Raw genomic sequence first — 20575 nt, 5'->3', positions numbered from 1 at the left:
CCATTATTGCACCAGTGGGATTATCTTGCCAGGCCAGTTGTTATCATAGCTTGCAGGGTTCACAGTTGGGTGAGACTGTTGATTACTTACCCTCCTCCCCCTGCCCCAGCACAAATACACTCTTCCAGCACCATGGAATCTTGTCAGCTGCAATGAAGCTTCTAGGTTGGTACCAGCATGATTTCTCCTTATCCTATGACTCAACTATGGGCCTCTTTAGCAATAGGATTATTTATTTGTTTTTCAGATTCTCTTTTTGTGTTTTGTTTCTAAATGTGGGCAAGACAAGTGTTTTGCCTGCAAGTATGTATGTGCACCATGTGCATGCCTAGTACCCGCAGAGGTCAGAAGAGGATGTTGTATTTCCAAGAACTGGATTGCAGACATTTGGGAATTCTCATGTGGTTGTTGGGAATTCTGAAAGAACAAGTGCTCCTAACCACTGAGTCACCTCTCCAGCTCCAAGTGATAGGATCTTACCACTAAATTCTGGAGTATCCAAGAGCAATGGCAATAACCTGTTGGGAGCTAGGTGGTCTATGGGATTTTACAAAAATTGAAAAATAAATAGCCCATACCTGGTACTAGACTTCATTTAATAGCCCTTGGGTGTGGTGGAGGCACTGTATTTACATTATAGGGTAACTCCATTTAAGTTCTTTTATAAAAATACATATAACTATGTTTATGTGTATATTTTAAGAAGCTTCTACAGTGGTATGTTTCCATTTAGCATTTTCAAAGGTCTTTAGTGATGGGACTAGAAGGGTGGCTCAATGATTAAGAATGCCTGATGGTTTTTTTCTTTTAAATTTTTTGTTCATGTTACATAGCAACCACAGTTCCTCCTCCCTCCCCTTACTCCACTCTGCCCTACCTTGCTCACCTACCTATCCACTCCTCAGAAGGGGTAATGCCTCCCATGGGGAGTTAACAAAGCCTGTCACAGCCCCTCTCCTCTGCATCAAGACCGAGCAAGGCATCCACTACAGGGAATGGGCTCCAAAAAGCCAGCTCATGCACTAGGGATAAATCCTAGTCCTACTGCCAGGGTCCTCTCAGACTAAGCCACACAACTGTCACTCAAATGCAGAGGGCCAAGCTGGGTCGGACCCATGCAAGCTCCCCTGATGTTGTTCCAGAGCTCAGGTCAACTGTCTCTGTGGGTTTCCCCATCAAGATCTTGACATATCCCCTTCCCCCTTCACCTGTGCTCATGACTGCTGTTTTTTTTTTTTTTTTAGAAGATTTGAGATATTAACCATCTTAACTCCAGGGGATCTGATGTCCTCTTCCAGCTTTCATGGGTACCTGCACTCACATACACATATCCTACCCATACACGTAATTAGAAACTTAAAAATAAAATTCTAAGAGAAATGTAGCTAAGATGATTTTTGAAGGGAAAGACTAAGTGGAAATTCACACAACTAACTTTTAAGAAGTCACAATAATTAAGAGCCATATTTACAGGGAATTAGTTGAATAGAGTACCACATAGCAAATGTTGAAAATGATCTTTATATTAATCTCAGATTAACACTTGATGGATGAATGGCACTAAACATAATGCAAGTGACTCATCAATTAGTCTTTCCAGGATTATTTAGCCCGCCCCCAAACAGGCTAATCATGTATGATCTATAGAGAAAGGAAACTAAGCTTTGTGCTGTTTTCAAAATTGTTTAAAAATAAAGTCAAGAAAAGTAACTGAAGTATGAAAGGAAAAACAAGACTTTAGAACACAATGTACAAGAATATTATCATGGGCTGTGCACATGCCTTTAATCCCAGCATTTGGGAGTTAGAAGCAGGTAGAGTTTTGTGAGTTCAAGGCCAGCTTGGCCTATATAGTAAACTCCGTGATAGTCAATGCTACACAGAGAGAATCTGGACATTGAGTAGGGCTATACTTTTAAACATGGAATACAACTTTCTCTAAAATTAAAAACATATTTTTTTAAATCAAGAGAAATCATAAAAGGATGTTTATACAGAGTATGTTTATGAACACAGGAGAAAACAAACCAGTAGAAGAAATATAGACCAACATAGTTAAGACCTCCTGGGTAAACTGGGAGAAGACGGTTAGAAGGGAGGGGATGGGGATGGGAACATGAAGGATCAAGAAGACAGAAAAGGGATCAAGGTATAGAGGGGGAGAGCAATGAAAAGATATCTTGATAGAGGGAGCCTTTATGGGTTTAGTGTGAAACCTGGTGCTAGAGAAATTCTTAGGAATCTAAAAGTAGACTCCAGCTAAGACTCCTAGCAATAGTGGAGAGGCTGTCTGAATGGACCTTCCCCTTTAATCAGATTAGCGACTCCCCTAATTGTCATCATAAAACCTATATCCAGTAATTGACAGAAGCAGATTCGGTGATACACAGCCAAGTACTGGGCTGAGCTCCTGGAGTTCAGATGAAGAGAGGAAGGAGGGATCATATGAGCAAGGTGGGCAGTCAAGAACATGATGGGGGAAAACCACAGAGACAGCTGATCCGAGCTAGTGGGAGCTCATGGACTATGGACTGATAGCTGGGGAACCTGCATGGGAGTGAACTAGACCCTCTGAATGAGGGTGACAGTTATGTGGCTTGATCTGCTGGGGAAGTCCCTGGCAGTGGGATTAGGCCCTATCCCAGGGGTATAAACTGGCTTTTTCGGGCCCATTCCCTATGGAGAGATATCTTGCTCAACGTTATACAGCAGGGGGTGGGTGCTGTTTTTGCCTCAACTCAGTATGCCAGACTGTTAACTCCCCAAGGAAAGCCTTACCCCACTCTGGAGAGTGAGTTGGGGAGTAGGAAGGGGGCATGTAGGGGGTAGGAGAAGGAGAGAGAGGGACTGGGGTGGGTATGTACAATGAACAATAAATTTTTTAAATGAAAAAGAATGACCCTTCAATAAAAAGACTTTTAACAATGCAATATTATATTGGGCAAGGACTCAAGTTGGAGGATTGGGACACCAACTCAGCCACAAACCCTTTGACTTACAGTTTTTCTTGCCTGCAGAGTGTTCTGGAACTACAATCTAGCAGAATCATCATCAGAGACCAGGGAGACTTCACCCATTAGCTGATGGGAGCAGATGCAGAGTCCCACAGTCAAGTATTAGGTGGAGCTTTGGGCATCCTGCTGAGGAGAAGGAAAGATTGGAGGAACCAGAGGGATCAGGGATACCATGAGAACATGGCCCATAAAACCAATTGATCTGGAATCCTGGAGACTTAACAGAGATCAGAGAGCCTGTAGGGGTCTGGCCTAGGTCCTCTGCATATATGTTATGGCTGAGTAGCTTAGTGTTCTTGTGTGGGATTCTTAAAAGTGGTCACTGACTCTTTGTATACTTATGGGACCCTTTCCCTCCTATTGGGTTACCTTGTATAGCTTTGATGTGATGGTGTATTCCTGGTCTTATTGTAGCATATTATGCAGTGTTTGCTTGATGTCCCTGGGAGGCCTGCCCTTTTCTGAGGTGGAGCAGAGTGGGTCTTGGGAAGAGGGTAAGTTGGAGGAAGAGACTTGGGGGGAGGTGAGGGAGGGAAAACTATGGTAGGGACGTAATATATGAGAGAATAATAAAAATGCAGTGTTATTTCCTATGTATAGAAGTAAAAATTGACTGGTAACACATTTGATTAAGACTCAGCATAAGAAGAATTCTGTACTGCTAGTGGGAATGCAGATTAGTACAAGCAATTTAGAAAACAATTTTCTAATTCCTAAGGAAGTTGAAAATCTATGTATACTATGAGGCAGCAATCTTAGTTCTTTCCCGGGAATCTCTGGTGGTAATACACAAGTGACATACATGTATGTTCATTTTAGCACTATAATTATCAAAGCATGAAAATGGATAGATAGCTATGTAATTGGTTATCCATTCAGTGGCATCCTATCACCACAAATCACCTATGTTTATAAGCAATACTGCAGAGGACAGGCTCAAAGGAAATCAAGGGTCTCTGAGCAACCGAGAATTCAAGCCACCTAATGTGGGAATCATGACATGCAGAAAAGGCAATGCTGAGTACTAGTGGTGTGTGTGTGTGTGTGTGTGTGTGTGTGTGTGTGTGTGTGTGTGTGTAGTGTGTGTGTTTTCTATGGCAAGCAGTATTACTGTTTTAGGAATTTCAAAGAAGAATATGAAAAGACCAAGAAATAACCCTAACTAAGAGAAACTTGGGATTTAACAATTGACTTGAACAAAGCTATGTAAGCCACATTTTATATTTGCTGGTCCTATTCTTTTTTTTTTTTTTTTTTTTTTTTTTTGGTAGGAGACTAATAGTCTGTTCATTGGGATACTTTCTGAGTAGCATTAATTAGAAAGTTCTATGCTCATAACAGGAGAATTTGGTCTTTTAATGTGAACCACCAGCCAGAATTTTCTACTCAGAGAAGGGGATACTGGAAAGCTTCCTATGTGCTCTACCCTCCCCTCCCCCTAGACTCTGTGGAAAAGCGCCATAACCCAGCAGGTTGGACAAGATTAACAATGTCAGTAGCTCTATCAGAAGCCTGCCAAACAAGCATTGCTTCTCTCCACTGCATTATTAATTGCCTGCATAAAAGAATAAGGCCAATGTAGGCACCCGATTTCACCAGTGAGCCTTGAGGCTTTGCATGAAAGGCAAATGGCAAGGATTTCAATTTCAGGAGCTTGAAGCTGGCTCCTTGCTCACCACTGCTAAAGGAAGGCAAGTGTCCCAAATCAGATTAATTATCACGGTCCTGGGAGAGCTCAAGGGTGGTTAATGATTTTATTTCTTGCATGAAAAAGAAAAAAACAAAACAAAACAAAACAACAATCTAAAGAAACAAGGCAGTGTCTGAAGAGAAAGAACAAGAGATGACTCTGGAGTCATTTTTCTTCCTGGTACTGTGGGTGCAGATGCATTCTGGGAGACATTGAAAAGGCCAGTTTCCAAATCACCTACATTTTATAAATCTGTAGGAAGAATTGTGATGCTTTCTTATTGATTTTCTTCTCCTCCTCCTCCTCCTCTTCATTCTGGACATAGCTTAAGAAGTATCAGTACTGGCTTGTTGTCCCAGGGAACAGTGGGAGTTACCTGGCTTAAAATAGAACAGTTCTCTTGCAAGTGATCTTCATCATCATAGGGGCTTGTGTCTTTTGTGTCTTCTGGAGAAAGGAGAGGATTCCAGAGGTAGGTTGTGGGCCTCATAGGTGCTCTGCTGAATAAAATATGTCTGGTACCCTGGTGGATCTGAGTAAAAAAAAAAAGTATATGCTGATGTTACTGCTGGTCTATGCTCAAAGCTGAGTAACTGGACCCTTTCTGTTTCTTATCTGCCCCATCTTAACAACTTAGAACCCTGCATGTTATTCTGTGCTACTGACAGCTATTATGAAAACAGCTAAAATCAGAGCTCTGGCTGTACTGCTTAGCTAACTTTTTTTCCAGAAATGGTCCTAGATACTGTCTTTGGGGCCCACATAAAGGCATCTTCAGGCAAAGGTACATAAAGTCTAGGGAAAGGGAGTAACTACAGGGGCTAACCCTGAGCCTTCTCACAGGCTGTAGACACCTGTTGTAAGAGTGGCATGTGTATATTGAGATCTTTGCTGGAAGTTTAGTGTTTGTGAAACACGAGAAAAGATGATGAAGTCATAGGCAATCATGACTGGGCTCCTTCACAGGGCTTCCAATCTGATTGGGAAAGTAAAGGCAAATAGAACATGGTGAAGAGACTGGTCATTTGGGAGGATCTAGAATTTTTAAATATCTTTATGAGTACACTATGATATCATCTCACTGGGCCCCTTGACTCTGTATATTTTACAATATACACTATATGAATTAGGAAAGTGAAGAAAAGTGATGTTTTCAAAGTTATCCAGCGTGGGAGAATAATGAAGGCAGCATCAAGAGCCAGAGCTAGCTGTATGGAATTCTCTGTTCTCCCATATCTGGGCACAACCAGATACGTGCTAGTGTCCTTACATCTTTTATCAATGGTCCATCAAACAATGTCCTGAATGAGTTCCAAACAGATTGCATACAGCTGTGACCTTGTGAAAATGATCGACCAGGAGAAGAGAAGGTGGACATTGGCTGTAAGTTTGTGGAGCAGGGCAAGATGGAGCAATACTACTAGCTAACTACAGACTTTCTCTCTAGTTCTTTGCTAGCTTGAAAACCTGATGACAGAGCCAGGACCTAGGGTTGCAGGAAGGGCATGAAGACTGGATAGATTAGAAACCATGGGAATGCAGAGCTTAAAGCATGATGCAGAACTGAGGGAGGATGGGGAAGAGCTTCTGAAAGAGGAAAGAGGGGGGCATGCAGACAGACTGAGAAAGATAAGCAAGATGGAGAGGCTGTAACAATCACCATGACAACAGCTAACAAAACAGAAGAGAAGGATTGAAAGAGGAAAGAAAGAAACAGAGTCTACAGTGCTCATACTTTTTAATGACAGGATGCATCCTTTCTGCTGGCAGTGGTATCCTCTTTGGCTGGTAAATGTGATGGTATGACTTCTGTTGGCATCTGCAAGTCTTCCTGGTTGGAAGACTGAATGTAATTTCCAGTGGAAGCTAACCCCCTCAAGGGAAATGCTCGGTGAAGTCCAAGTTATGTCCCAGGAGGAGAGATGTGCCAGGTGGTCTCTACTGAAGGTCTACTCTGCTCACCCTGTCAAGTGCAGAGTAGGTGGGCTCCACCTTGTCTTGGCTGCCTAGAGCCTGACAGTGCTTGTATTTGTCTATATCTTAGCACCTGTAGGCTGTTATGCTTGGACCTTGCTGAGCTTGCTAGGGTATCTGGGCTGACTACCAGCCTATTTGGTAGGACACTTCTCTGATGTTTGATGCTCCCTAGCTCTCATCCCTGGCTGAGATCATCGCAAAAACTTGTGTGTGCCTAGGTTCCAGAACCCTGAAGCTAGGAAACACCTGTTGTTCATCTTCTTCCCATTTATGCTGTGTTGTACCCAAAGCTATAACCCAGGGATATGTAGTTGCTGAGCCAAGACCTTAGTCAATCTCTTCCCTGTGGGTGGATACTGGGAAGGAGAAGTCACCTATCTCTTTAGCTTGGCCTCTGAGCAAAAACCAGCCAGTAAATAAATATGATTTATATTTAATGTAAATATCTCTGTCTCCTGATGGTCTTGGGTGACCACTGTGAAATAGTCATTTGACTCCAAAAGGGGTCTAGACCCACAGGTTGAGAACCATAGCTGGCCGATCTTGATCAGGGCAGGCTTGAGAAGGATATATAGGTTTCAAAGAGCTTTGGGACTTGAATTTCATATACCTCAACCCCCTTTAGCTGAGTGTACTTTAACTCAACTGTCAGTACTCAGCTACTCATGTGCTGACTTCCTTGGAGGTAGAGCTCAGGCCCCTAAAGCTCCTGATGTCTGGTAATTATACCCTTGTAGATGCCCACAAAGATGCACTGTATTGGGTCTGGGCTATGTGACACAGGACACAGTATATACAATAGCCTAATGTCATAGAGATTAAGTTTAAAAGAACAGACTCCCTCTCTTCCTTTTCTACCTCTCCATCTCTGTCAAATTTCATTGTTGTTCATGGACTCACCATCTTGTAGAGCCATTAGGGTTACTGCAACAGAAGTAAAATACATTATTTTCACTTTTGTTTTTAGCATGGTATAAGGGATGGAAACTACCGGTCCAAGCTCTGTATAAAGCTCTACAACATGGTCCTAATGGCTCAGACTGACAGGTTCTTCCTTTCTGACTGACTATGGAGCAGTTCCACCAGTCCTGGTTCCTGAGAAACAGGAAAATCCTTCTCTTCTTCCCTTGACTGCCTTCTTTTTGAGTTGCCTCTTCAGTCCTATCAAGGTCTAGCCCCGCCCCCATCTCTTGAAGGCATTTGTATGTTAATGAAAAAGTTTCATAAATGAAGATCATTTTACTTTCTCTGTTTGCATAGATGATTGTTTATCTTGTCTGGGCTTGAATAAAAAGCATCAGCAAAGCGCTTGTTGGAAAAAAAAAATAGTTGTCTTTTTGCTGGTGCCTCTCTGAAATAAGTAATTAGTCCAGCTGTTGGTGTTGTTCAAATGACAGAGGCAGAAGTAGAAACATTCTTTCCCCTCACTCTGGTTTTCTTTCTGTGCCCTTTGAACAGTCCTCCGTGAGACTGTTATGATTTATAACTGTTGAAACAGACTTTAAGAATGTCATGTAATACCCCTTCCATCTAGTGTGTAAAGGATCACTCCCAAAATGTCAGAAGATGGAGTTTAGGGTTCCAATCTGCTGTTCTTTGAGGTTTCCTTGGCCATTCAATCCCAAGTATCATCATTTCTGCCTTGAATTACTACTCTAGGTATTCTTGCATCAATTTTTCCCTCTTCAGTAACCATAGAGAGACATATTACATTGGTATTCAGTTTTCCCTGACTGTGATAAGTCATTGCAGACTTAAGGGAAGGAGAGAATAACAACTTCAAGTAACATTTTCCATTGATCTCTAGTGGAAACTGTACTTTTAAAAAGATGTCCCTGGGATTCATTGGACACTTCCATGATGAAATCTACCTGTCACAAGCATGTAAATTTATGTTGTCACAATGTGCCCTGGGTACCTGTAGATGAACACATGCTACATTCTCTGTCACAAACTTGTCATGGCTTTGAGAGCTACTCTCTCCTTGGCTTTACTGAAAATTCTGAATGTAGCACCTGGGAGTGAATTTGTGCTCACTGAGTAATTTTAAATGTCTGGGAAAACTGTGTATGTATGTCTTTTTGGTGGGCTTGGTTTGACCCTTACTATCCTTAATAGTGTTGCCTTGGAATATTTTCTTTTTCTCCTGTCAGTGGGGGTTCTGTTTGTGATATCCTTGTGTAGCTGAAGGTTTCTTATCCTGCTTGTCAGTCCCCGAATAACCAATCTGAGACTTAATATTAATTACAGACTGTTGGGCCTGTTAGCTCAGGTGTATTATTAGCTAGCTCAGATAACTTAAGTTAACCCATTTCTATTAATCTGTGTGTAGCCATGAGGCCATGGCTTACTACCTCACATCTTGCTTCTTGTGCTGCTGGCCTATCTCAAACTTTGCCTTCTTTCTTCTTGTATCTCTGCTTGAATTTCCAGCCTGGTTCTATTCTGCCTGGCTATTGGCCAAATCAGCTTCTTTATTAGCCAATGGTAATAAAGCATATTCCCAGCATATAGATAGACATATCATATCACCCTTGTGAGGTAGTTTTAATAAGTAATGAATCTGTTTTCAAAAAAGGAAACAAAAAATATAAAATACCAAAGTAATTTATGTTTCATATCGTGAGATTAATATTAATGTGCCATCTTAGGGATAAATGATAAAAGAATGATTTTAATTGAAAAGTGATATGTTTTTGTGTTAAGTTGATGGGGTCAATTGTGCTGGCTGGTTTTTTGTCAACTTGACACAAGCTAGAATCATTAGAGAGGAGGAAGCATCCATTGAGAAAATATCTACGTAAGCAGGGAGTGTTTGCTTGTTTCCTATAAACAAGAGATACTTTATTCCTCTTCTCCTGTAGTCTAATATTTTAACACAAAGAATAACATTTTAATAGATATTGGCTAATTACGAATTAGTGGAAATAATTATCTAAAATTTCACTTAATTTCTAAACAAAGAGCCTGAGTAGCAGACCTCAATTCAAGATGCCTGAGATGTTACTGAAGATGCTTCCTTACCCACCGGTGGTGATTTTGAACATGTGTATCAACTGTTTCACATGCAAAATAAATATTATAAAACCCTTTCACAAAGTTGAAGGGAATGAAATGACTTCACAAAAGTAAATGCACTGATGGTCACTAGTTACTAATTTATAAATCTTTGAAAAAAAACTTGGAAAGGTAAACTGAAGGTTGGTGTACGGTGGGAACAATGGGGGCCAGCTCACAGATGTTTCTTCTTTTTCTCCTCATCCTTGTCTTCCTTCTCCTCCTTCTTTCATCCTACTTCTTACCACCATTGTCATTTTTACCATAATCATCACTATCATCATCATTACCTTCTATTGATTTTATTAAATCTTCTTTTCGTCTTTTTATTGAGGAATTGAGGCTGTTGATGTTGAGAGATACCAATGACCAGTGTCTTAGTCAATGTTCTATTGTTGTGAAGAGAGACCATGACCATGGTGACTCTGTTGGAAGAAAGCATTTAATTGGGGCTTACTTATAGTTTCAGAGGTGTTGTTCATTAGCATGGTAGCAGGCAGAGACAGGTTTTTTTTTTTTTTTTTTTAACTTTAATTGATTTTTTTTTTTTGGTGGATTTTCACATGAATTCTGTTCCCACTTTATCTCCCTGTCCCCTCAAGTCCATCTTCTACTTTTGTAACTCCCCTTCAAAACAAAACTAAATTAAAAAAACAAAACAAAAGAAAAAGCAAAAAGAAGAATCTTGTCATGGAAGCTGTAGTGTAGACCATTGAGACACACAGTTTATCCTTTAGTGTGGTCATTTTTACTTGCAAGTGTTCATTGCCATGAGTTAGATATTGGATGGCCTAAGTCATAGCCCTGGTTCTGGGCTTAGATGGTGGCTGGGTTGGTCAGCTGGATTGCTTTCCCTCATCGTCACTACCCAGACAATTCTCCAGCACTGCCTCTGCCTCTACTAGCTCACCCAATGCAGCCTACAGCAAGGAGTGGGACCAGTTCTGCTTTTGTCTCTCAGATCCAGGTCCCCCTTATTTATATTGCCAGGGCCAGCTCTACTGTTTTGCCCAGGCCAGATGCACAAGGCCTTCTTGCCCAATTGCTGCAGAGGGTACTTGAAGGAAAGGGCAGGGTCAGCTTTTTTCTCTCATTCCTTCAGGGTTGGCTTACCTGACAACAGCATCAGCTCTAGTGTTCTGCCCAGGCAGGGTACAACACCTGCTCTTCTGGGTGCTATGGCTTGTGTGGGGGACAGTTCTCTTGCTCTAATACTCTCAGGATTGGGTCACCTGTGTCCCTGACCACAGGGTCAGCTCTAATATGCCTCCCAGGTGAAGTATACGCCCATGGTGAACGGTGGAGCCATCTTTCCTGAGTGTACATGGTAGCTCTCCTCTGAGGGGTAGGGCTAGCTTGCCTGCTGCAATATCCAGCAAGAGGCAGAACCAGTCATCCCAGGATCAGTGAATGGTGGGGCTGTCTCAGTACAACATGATTCCAATTATCTCTATGCTAACACTGGCCATAGACATCAACACAGACCCTAACTGCAACAAAACCATAGACCCAGACATGGCCCTCAGCAGAAGCCCAGGATTGGATGATACCATGACCCTTGTTGATAGCCCTGTCCCCCAAATCAATCTGGCACTGGCAGCAACACAGTCCTTGGACACCAACATGGTCACAGGTTGTGACCCTGACTCTGGGCATCCAAGTGTGTCCTGGTGGCATCATGGTCCAGTGAAATAACACAGACTCCAGGTGTGGTAGGACCACAGACCCAGACATGGTTTGCAGTAGCAGCCCAGGACAGGTTGTCACTATGGTACCAGGTAGCCATGCAGGCCACACAGATTGGCATGACTCTCAGACACCAATGTGACCTCATCACAGTTCCCTGAATGGCCTAGGAGCACTAGGCATCAACTCAATCCATCTTGGCTACTCTAGGGTCTTGATCAAGATCTGGCCTTTGGTCATAGCACAGGCTCAGCCATCTCCCTGCACTGGGGTGACCCACTGGCCATTCACATCAGCTCATTCCTCACCTCTCCAGATCTGCCTCTCTCTCTAGCCCATACCATTCTGCCTTTCCCTCTCTTCCACCTCCCAACCCTGTATTCTCTCACTACAATGGTGTCCAACTGCCAAGCACCAGGGCTCTTGGTTGGGTCACAAGTGTCAATTGGTTGAATACTGTTCTTCTTAGCCATAACGGATGGCATGGAGTTCTTGCCTCTTGTCTCTCCTGTGTCCTGGGGGCCTAGAGACCTCAGACAGTACTTGGTATGATGGTACCTGGGGCCAGAGGTGTTGGTTGTTGGTGGCCCTTGCAGACCCAAAAGTCTGGGGCGCGGTGGTAGTGGTAGTGGTGGTGGTGGTGGGAACCATCACAGATTCAGGTCCAGGCAGAATCAGTGGGCTCCTAGGTGATTGTGGCCCCTACAGACCCCAAAGTCTGGGAGGTGCCATCTGTGCCCATCACAGTTTGGGTAGCTGAGAGCTGTATATCTAGTTCTGCAGGTGGCAAGAAGAGAGAGACTCTGGGCTTAGAATGAGCTTTAAAGCCCATCAAAGCCCATCTCTAGTGACACACTTCCTTCAACAAGGCCACAGCTGCTAATACTTTCAAAGAGCGTCATTCACTGTTGACCAGTGATTCAAATCTATGAACATATGGCAGCCATTCTCATTCAACCACCAGCGATTGTTGTGTGTGTTTGCTCATGCATTTCCCCTCTTTTGATTTTTGCTGGTCTTGATTATTAATTCATTGGATTTTCTTGGATTTAGTTAACCTCTTTAGGTTGGAGTTTCCTTCTAGCATGTCTGCAGGGCTGTATTGTAGCCAGATGTTGCTTAATTTTGGTTTTTATCATGGATTGTCTTATTTTCTCCATCTATAGTGATTGAAAGTTTTTCTGGCATCTGAGGTCTTTTAGAGTATGCTACACAAAAAAGTTGAGGCTCTTCTGGCTTTTAGAATATCCATTGAGATGTCAGATGTAATTTTAGTAGGCCTGCCTTTGGTCTTTAATGGGCCTGTAATTTGGTTTTCTCCCCTTAAAGCCTTTGATATTCTATATTTATTCTGTATATTTATGTCTTGATTATTATGTGGTAAGGGAACTGTCAACAGAGTTTCTGTATCTCCTGGTGCCAAAGCTGTTTAGACCCAAACAAATACACAGAGGCCATATTAATAAACTGTTTGATCAATGGCTTAGACTCCTTACTGACTAGTTCTCCTGTAATTATTAACCCATTTCTGTTTAAACTATGTATTGCCATGAGGCTGTGGCGTATTGGTAATGCTCCTGTATGTTACTCCTTTGGTGGCTACTGACAACCTTCTGTGTTCCTCTTCCCAGCCTTCTCCTAGTCTGGGAGCCTTGTCTATACTTCCTGCCTGGCTACTGGCCAATTAGTATTTATTCACCAACCAATAAGAGAAACATATATTCACAGCATACAGAAGGACATCCCCTATCAGGGAGGGAACTTTCTTTTCTGGTCTAATCTATTGGTGTTCTGTATGCTTCTTGTACCATTATAGGCTTCTTCTTTAGGTTAGGGAAATTTTCTTCTAATATTTTGCTCAAAGTATTTTCTGAACATTTGAGCTTGGTTTCTTATCCTTCCTCTGTTTCTATTATTCTTAGATTCGGTCTTTTCATAGTGTCCCAGATTTCTTGAGTGTTTTATATCAGCAGTTTTTTTTTCTTTGATTGAACACTTTCTTTGACAATGTACTCATTTCTATTATTGTGTCTTCAATGCCTAAGTTCTCTGTTTCATCTCTTGAATTCTTTTGGTGAAGTTTGCCTCTGTGGGTCCTGTTTGAATTCCTAAATTTTTCATTTTGCAGATTTCCCTTAGTTTAGGTTTTCTTTATTGATTCTATTTTTATTTTCAGGGTCTGTTTGTTTTGTGTTTTCATAAATTTCTTAAGGAATTTATTAATCTTTCTCTTTAAGGCCTTATATCATATTCATAAAAAATGTTTTTTGGTCTTTTACTGGTGCTTCAGCTATACTGGATATTGGAGTATCATGGCTTCCTGTGTTAGGACTGTAGAGTTGCTGGGCTCTAGAGGAAAAGTATTTTTCTGACTGTCACTATATTTTTTACTCAGTCATCTAGGCATCTGGGATTGAGAAGATTGTATTCTAGGCGCTAATATCTGGTCTTGTTTGTGTTGGGTGGCTGTTTTGTTCTTTGGTTTCTTTTTCTCTGTTTTTTGTTTGTTTTGCTTTGTCTTTTGTTTTTTAGAGACAGGGTTTCTCTGTATAGCCCTGGCTGTCCTGGAACTTGCTTTGTAGACCAGGCTGGCCTCAGACACACAGAGATCATCCTGGTTCTGTCTCTCGTGTTCTGGGATTAAAGGTGTGTAGCACCAATGCTCAGCCCTCTCTGGTCCTTAAGAGAGTGTGATGGCTGTGTGTTGGGGTCTTGATAGGTGTGGTCACTAAGGATTCCAGGTAAAATGTCTTTCTGTTTATTAGCAGCTGACACTTAGAGATTTGAATAGGCTGGTGGGGGCTGAGTAGGTCCACAGGAGGGAAAGAAAGCAGGGTGTTCTATCAGGATCTGCTTAGTTAGTCTTTTTGGAATGGGGGAAGAAAATATACACAGGCCATAGATGAAGGTCCTCTACAGATCTAGGGATGAGCCTGGGGGAATGAACCTGGTGGGACCGAGGGAGAGATGAAGCTGTGAACTTAGTCTACTTGTTTCCATGATCAGTATAGCCTGTGCATTCCTGAGGAGTTCCTGCTGGAGACAGGGAGGGAGAAGAAAATAGTTGGGGAATGGGGCCTAGGAAGGGAAAATCTGTGGAATTCACAGGCGATGGGGCACAGTGGCGGGGAGGCCCCAGCATGTGATCTTTTGCAAAGCTAGGGAGGAGTTTGGGACACTGGATTTGGAGGAAATGGGGGAGAAGGGAAGATCTGCAGTTAGCTTACCTGTTTCCCTGGTTGGATTCCATAAATAACTTTAAAAGTCTCACAGGCTTTAAAAATTCAAACATTAAAATTCAGTCTATTTAAAGATCCAAAGTCTCTGTAGTAGAGGGGCTGGGACACCAACCCAGCCACAAATTCTTCGACCCACAATTTGTCCTGCCTACAAGGTATGCTGGGGTAAAGATGGCACAGAAAAATGTAAGAATAATCAACTAATGACTGGCCCAGCTGAAGACCTATTCCCTGAGAGGGAGCTCACCCCTAAGGGCCTGGACCCAGAAGCAGAATACCCCAGAGACCTAGGATAAAACCAAATATGACTAAAAACATCAAGAACAACAACCCAAAAAGCAAGGAGGCAGTAGTAGATCACACCTTTAATCCCAGCACTCAGGAGGCAGAGGCAGGTGGATCTCTGCGAGTTCCAGGCCAGCCTGGTCTACAGAGCAAGTGCCATGACAGGCTCCAAAGCTACATAGAGAACCCCTGTCAGGAAAAAGAAAAGTCAGTGAAATGATATTCTGCTATCCTCATAGATTGGTGGAGGCTTCACTCAGCAATTGATGGGAACAGATGCAGAGACCCACACACAAACATGAGGCAGAGCTTGGGGAGTCCTGAAGAAGAGGGGAAGGAAGGATTGTAGGACCTAGTAGGGTCAAGATCACCACAAGAAAACTCACAGAATCTACTAATCTGGGATCAAAGGGCTCACTGTGACCAAACTGGTAGCCAGGGAGCCTGCATGGGACTGATCTAGGCCCTCTGTGTATATGTTACAGCTGTGTAACTTGGCCTTCCTGTGAGACTCATAACACTGAGCAGGGGATGTCTCTGACTCTGTTACTTGCTTTTGGGACCCATTCCTCCTATTGGATTGCTCATGTAGCCTTTAAAACAGTAGAAGAGGAGGCGCCTACTCTTACTGTAACTTGGTATACTGTGGCTGGCTGATATCCATGAGAGGCTTGCCTGTATCTGAAAAGGCACAGAGGAGGATGAGAGGATGGGAGCAATGGAGTGAGGACGCAGAAGGTATTGGGAGGAGAAGAGGGAAGGGAAACTTTGGTTGGGGTGTAAAACAAAAGAATAAATAAGCAAAACAAAGAAGAAAACCAACCCCCCCACATCCAGTCTCTAACTGTGGGCTCCTATAAAATCAAAAACAAATTACTTTCTTACTTTAAGAAGGAAGAGCTAGAACCCAGTCACAATCAGATCAAAGAAAAACCAACCCCAACTGTGTAAGTGACTCAATGTCTAATGTCTGGGATCTACTGTCAATCTTCTGGGCTCCTGGAATGGCCTGGGTCATTTCTCTGCAGCACCACAGCTTGTCTTATAGGCTCCAGTCAATTCCACTCCACCATGGCTTCTGTTCTTAGTGGACATTCCATGGTACTGATATCTACACAATGCTGGGTCTTATGCAATAATTGGGCTGTACTTTTGCCAATGACCTCTCCTAAGCTCTCTTCATGGTGCCAAACTTCAACTCTCTGCATCACCCTGCATCACTGAACCTTCAACTGCTACTGAGGCTTCACTGTCACCAGTGGCCTGTCCCAGTCTCTCTTAGTGCCACACTTTAGCTGCTCTCCACGACCCCTTCAAAACTAGTACCATTTGGGTGATTCTTATACTACTAAGTTCAGCTACTAGAGCAAGGCACGATCTTAGCTGTCTCTGGAATACAGCTTATGTGTGCTAATTCTAGGGAAATAGTTCTCAGAAGATTTAACCTCAGTATTGCTGATCGCTTAGTCACCATTAATTTTTCACTTCCAGCTAACCAGCATCAATTGTCTCAATAATGCAAAGGTTCCACTTTGTGAATCTTGTTAATCACAAATGACTCTTCAGTCCCAGCTGACCAGATAAAATAGATTCTTCACAGAGTGGTGCAGGTACTCCTTACTTCCCTTGGAAACTCCATATGCTGGGCCTTTACTATCTACAAGGCTCTCTACATTCTTGTTTTCCAAGTTCCTACAGAGCATCCTACTTAGCTCTCAACCCACAATGGCTTCTCTAGCTCAAAATTCCTAAGTCCTTTTGCCCCATTATCCTGCTACCAATTTTTATCTTAGGGTTTCTATTGCTGTGATGAAATATTATAACTAAAGCAACTTGGGAGGAAAGAGTTTATTCAGCTTCCATTTCCACATTAGAGTTCAAAGACAGTCAAGATAGGAACTAGAACAGGGCAGGATCCTGGAAGTAGGAGCTGATACAGAGGCCATGGAGAGGTGCTGCTTACTGACTTGTTTTCTTTGGCTTGCTTAGTCTTACTTCTTCTAGAACATAGGACCCAGGTCCCAGCCCAGGGATGGAACCACCCATAATGGTCTGCCCCCCCTTCATTTAATTACTAATTGAGAAAATGCCCTATAGCCAGATATTACAGAAGCTTTTTTTTTTTTTTTTCAATTGAGGTTCTGCCCTTTCAGATGACTTAGTTTATGTCAAGTTGACATAAAACTAGCCAGCACAGTATAGGAGTTTTGATATCCTAGTGATGGGAGATGTCCTTCTGCATGCTGGGAATGTATATTTCTCTTATTGGTTGATGAATAAAGCTGTTTTGGCCAATGGACAGGCATGATGTAGCCAGGCAGAAAATATAGGTGGGGCAACCAGACTAGAAGGATTCTAGGAAGAGGAACACAGAGAGTGAGTTGTGAGTGAGACACCGTGTAGCTACTGGGAAGGCAGGATGCCTAGGCATTCTCCAGTTAGCCAAGACCATGTGGAGATGCATAGATGAATAGAAATGGGTTAATAATTAAGAGAGAGCTAGCCAAAAAGAAGCCCAAGCCATCAGTCATATAGTTTATAATTAATATAAGCCTCTGTGTGTTTGTTTGGAGCTAAACCATCAAAGGACTGGGCAGGACAGAAACTTCTGTCCACTTCAAGCAGTATATCGAGTGCCGCCAAGTTTTGGCAGGTGAACACAATTACATCCTGTGACACCCTCTCCTCCAATGCAGGTGTGAGGTCATTACCATCACCATTTGCTGTTCTGAGAAAAGCCCCATTTGTCTGCTGTTTACAACATCACCAGTGTGAAGTCATGAGTGCCAGTGAAGATACCTTGTGATAGTTCATACGCATATGATTATGGCATTTCTTAAACTTTTGAAAAACTTTGCAAAGTGTTGCTGAAATGTGGAATTTTGTTGGGCACCATGATTTCTTCCCCTCATCTTTGAAGTTAATTTTTTAAAAATTGTATCTTTTTGGATAATCTTTTAATTTAAATTTGAAACAAACTGGTTTTATATGTCAACCCCAGTTCCTGCACCCTCCTGTCATCCCCTGTTCTTCCTGTTAGTCCCCTTTCTCCTCCCCAGGGAGGGTAAGTCTCTGCGGGGAATCTTCAAAGTCTGACATATCATTTGGAACAGGGCCCAGGACCTCCCCCCATGTGTCTAGGCTGAGAGAGTATCCCTCTATGTGGAATAAATACTGATCCATTATAGGAGGCCCAATAGACTGCCTAGTCCTCCTAAATAACACCCATATTCAGGGAGTCTGGGTCGGTCCTATGCTGGTTTCCCAGCTATCAGACTAGAGTCCAAGAGTTCCCCCTTGATCAAGTCTGCAGTATTTGTGGGTTTCTCTGGCCTGGTCTTGATCCCTTTGCTTATCACTCTTCCCTCTATGCAACTAGATTCCAGGAGTTCGGCTCAGTGTTTAGCTGTGGGTGTCTGCTTCTGTTTCCATCAACTACTGGATGAAGGCTCGAGGATGGCATATAAGGTAGTCATCAATCTCATTACTGGGGAAAGGTATTTAAGGTAGCTTCTCCACTATTGCTTGGGTTGTTAGTTGGGGTCATCCTTATAGATCTCTGAACATTTCCCTAGTGCCAGATTTCTCTTAAAGCCTATAATGGCTCCCTCTATTATGGTATCTCTTTTCTGGCTCTCCTCTATTCTCCGCCTGACTCAATCTTCCTGCTCCAACATGCCTACTTCTCCCCTCCTCTTCCTCCTAACTCCCTCTTCCCTCCATCCATACCCCCAATTTGCTTGGGATATCTTGTTTCTTTCCCCTTCTCCAGTGGACCATGTATGTCTCTCTTAGGGTCCTCCTTGTTTCCTAACTTTTCTTGTGGTGTGGATTGTAGGCTGGTAATCCTTTGCTCTACATCTAAAATGCATATATGAGTGAGTACATACCATGTCTTTTTGTGACTGGGTTACCTCACTCAGGATGGTTTCTTCTAGTTCCATCCATTTGCCTGTGAATTTCAAGATTCTTTTTTTTCCCCACTGAGTAGTACTCTGTTGTGTAAATGTATTACATTTTCTCCATCGATTCTTCAGTTGAGGTACATTTAAATTGCTTCCTATTACAAATAATGCTTCTATGAACGTAGTTTAACAGATATCCTTGTTGTATGAATGTGAATCTTTTGGATATATGCCTAAGAATGGAATTTCTGGATCTTGGGGTAGACTGATTCCCATTTTTCTGATTTTTAAAATGTCTGTACAAGTTTATACTCCCACCAGCAGTGGAGGACTGTACCCCTTTCTCCACATCCTCTCCAGCATAAAGTGTCTTTGGTGTTTTTTATTTTAGCCATTCTGATAGGAGCAAGATGGCATCTCAGAGTTGTTTTGTTTTTCATTTCCTTGATGGGTAAGGATGTTGAGCACTTTCTTAAGTGTCTTTTAGCCATTGTAGATTCCTCTGTTGAGAATTTTCTATTCAGTTCTATAGCCCACTTCTTAATTGGATTATTTGGTGTTTTGGTACTAGCTTCTTGAGTTCTTTGTATATTTTGGAAATCAACCCTCTGTCAGATGTGGAGTCAGTAAAGATCTTTTCCCATTTTGTGGGCTGCTGTTTTGTCTTGTTGACTGTGTCCTTTGCCTTATAGAACCTTTTCAATTTCAGGAGGTCCCATTAATTAATTGTTGATCTCAGTGTCTGTGCTATTGGTGTTATGTTCAGGAAGCTGTCTCGTATACCAATTCCTTCAAGGGTACCTCACACTTTCTCTTCTAAGATGTTCAGTGTGACTTGATTTCTGCTGAAGTCTTTGATCCATTTGGACTTGTGCATGGTGATAGATATGAATCTATCTGCAGTCTTCTACAAGTCAGCATCCAGTTATGCCAATAACATTTGTTGAAGATGCTTTTTCCCCCCACTGTATAATTTTAACTGCTTTGTTAAAAATCCTGTGTTCACAGGTGCGTGGGTTAATATCAGGGTTTTCAGTTTGATTCCATTGGTCTTAAAAGACATAAAATGAAAAGAAACATAAATACTATAATATGACAGATACAACCTAACTGTGTTTACATTAAAAGGACAAACATGCTGCTTGTCAAGTAAAAAAATAAGAATTTGATGTCATGACATTTCATATTGGACTCATGACAGGTAATGGCACTGAGGCTATGATGGCTATTCTTGTCTGTCAACATGGTTGCCTCTGGAATAAAAATCTCAAGAAGCTGACCACACCTATGAGGGATTTTCTTAATGGAATCATTTGAAATGGAAGAGCCTGCTTAAAGTGGATCTTCTAAGGTGGGAAGGTACATATTAAATCTGAGCTACACCTTCTGGTGGCAGCCTACATAGAGAACACAGAAGAGGAAAGGGCTTCCTTTTTGCCTGCTTGCTCTTGCTCTCACTGGCAAGTCCTTTCCTCTTTTGGCATTAGAATCTACTTCTTCAGGACTCTGGTGTCTACTGAAGATCATCTGAGACACCCAGACTTGTTGAATGAACAACTAGTGGATTTTTGGACTTTCCATTGGTCGAAAGCCATTGTCGGACTAGCTGGACCACAACCTACAAGTCATTCTAGTATTCCACCCGTGTGTGTGTGTGTGTGTGTGTGTGTGTGTGTGTGTGTGTGTGTGTGTGATTTCTGTTATTCTCTGTGACTCTAGGGA

The sequence above is a fragment of the Phodopus roborovskii genome, unplaced genomic scaffold (genome assembly GCF_943737965.1).
Source record: "Phodopus roborovskii unplaced genomic scaffold, PHOROB, whole genome shotgun sequence".
NCBI lineage: Eukaryota > Metazoa > Chordata > Mammalia > Rodentia > Cricetidae > Phodopus > Phodopus roborovskii.
Note: the sequence above shows the minus strand (reverse complement) of the source record.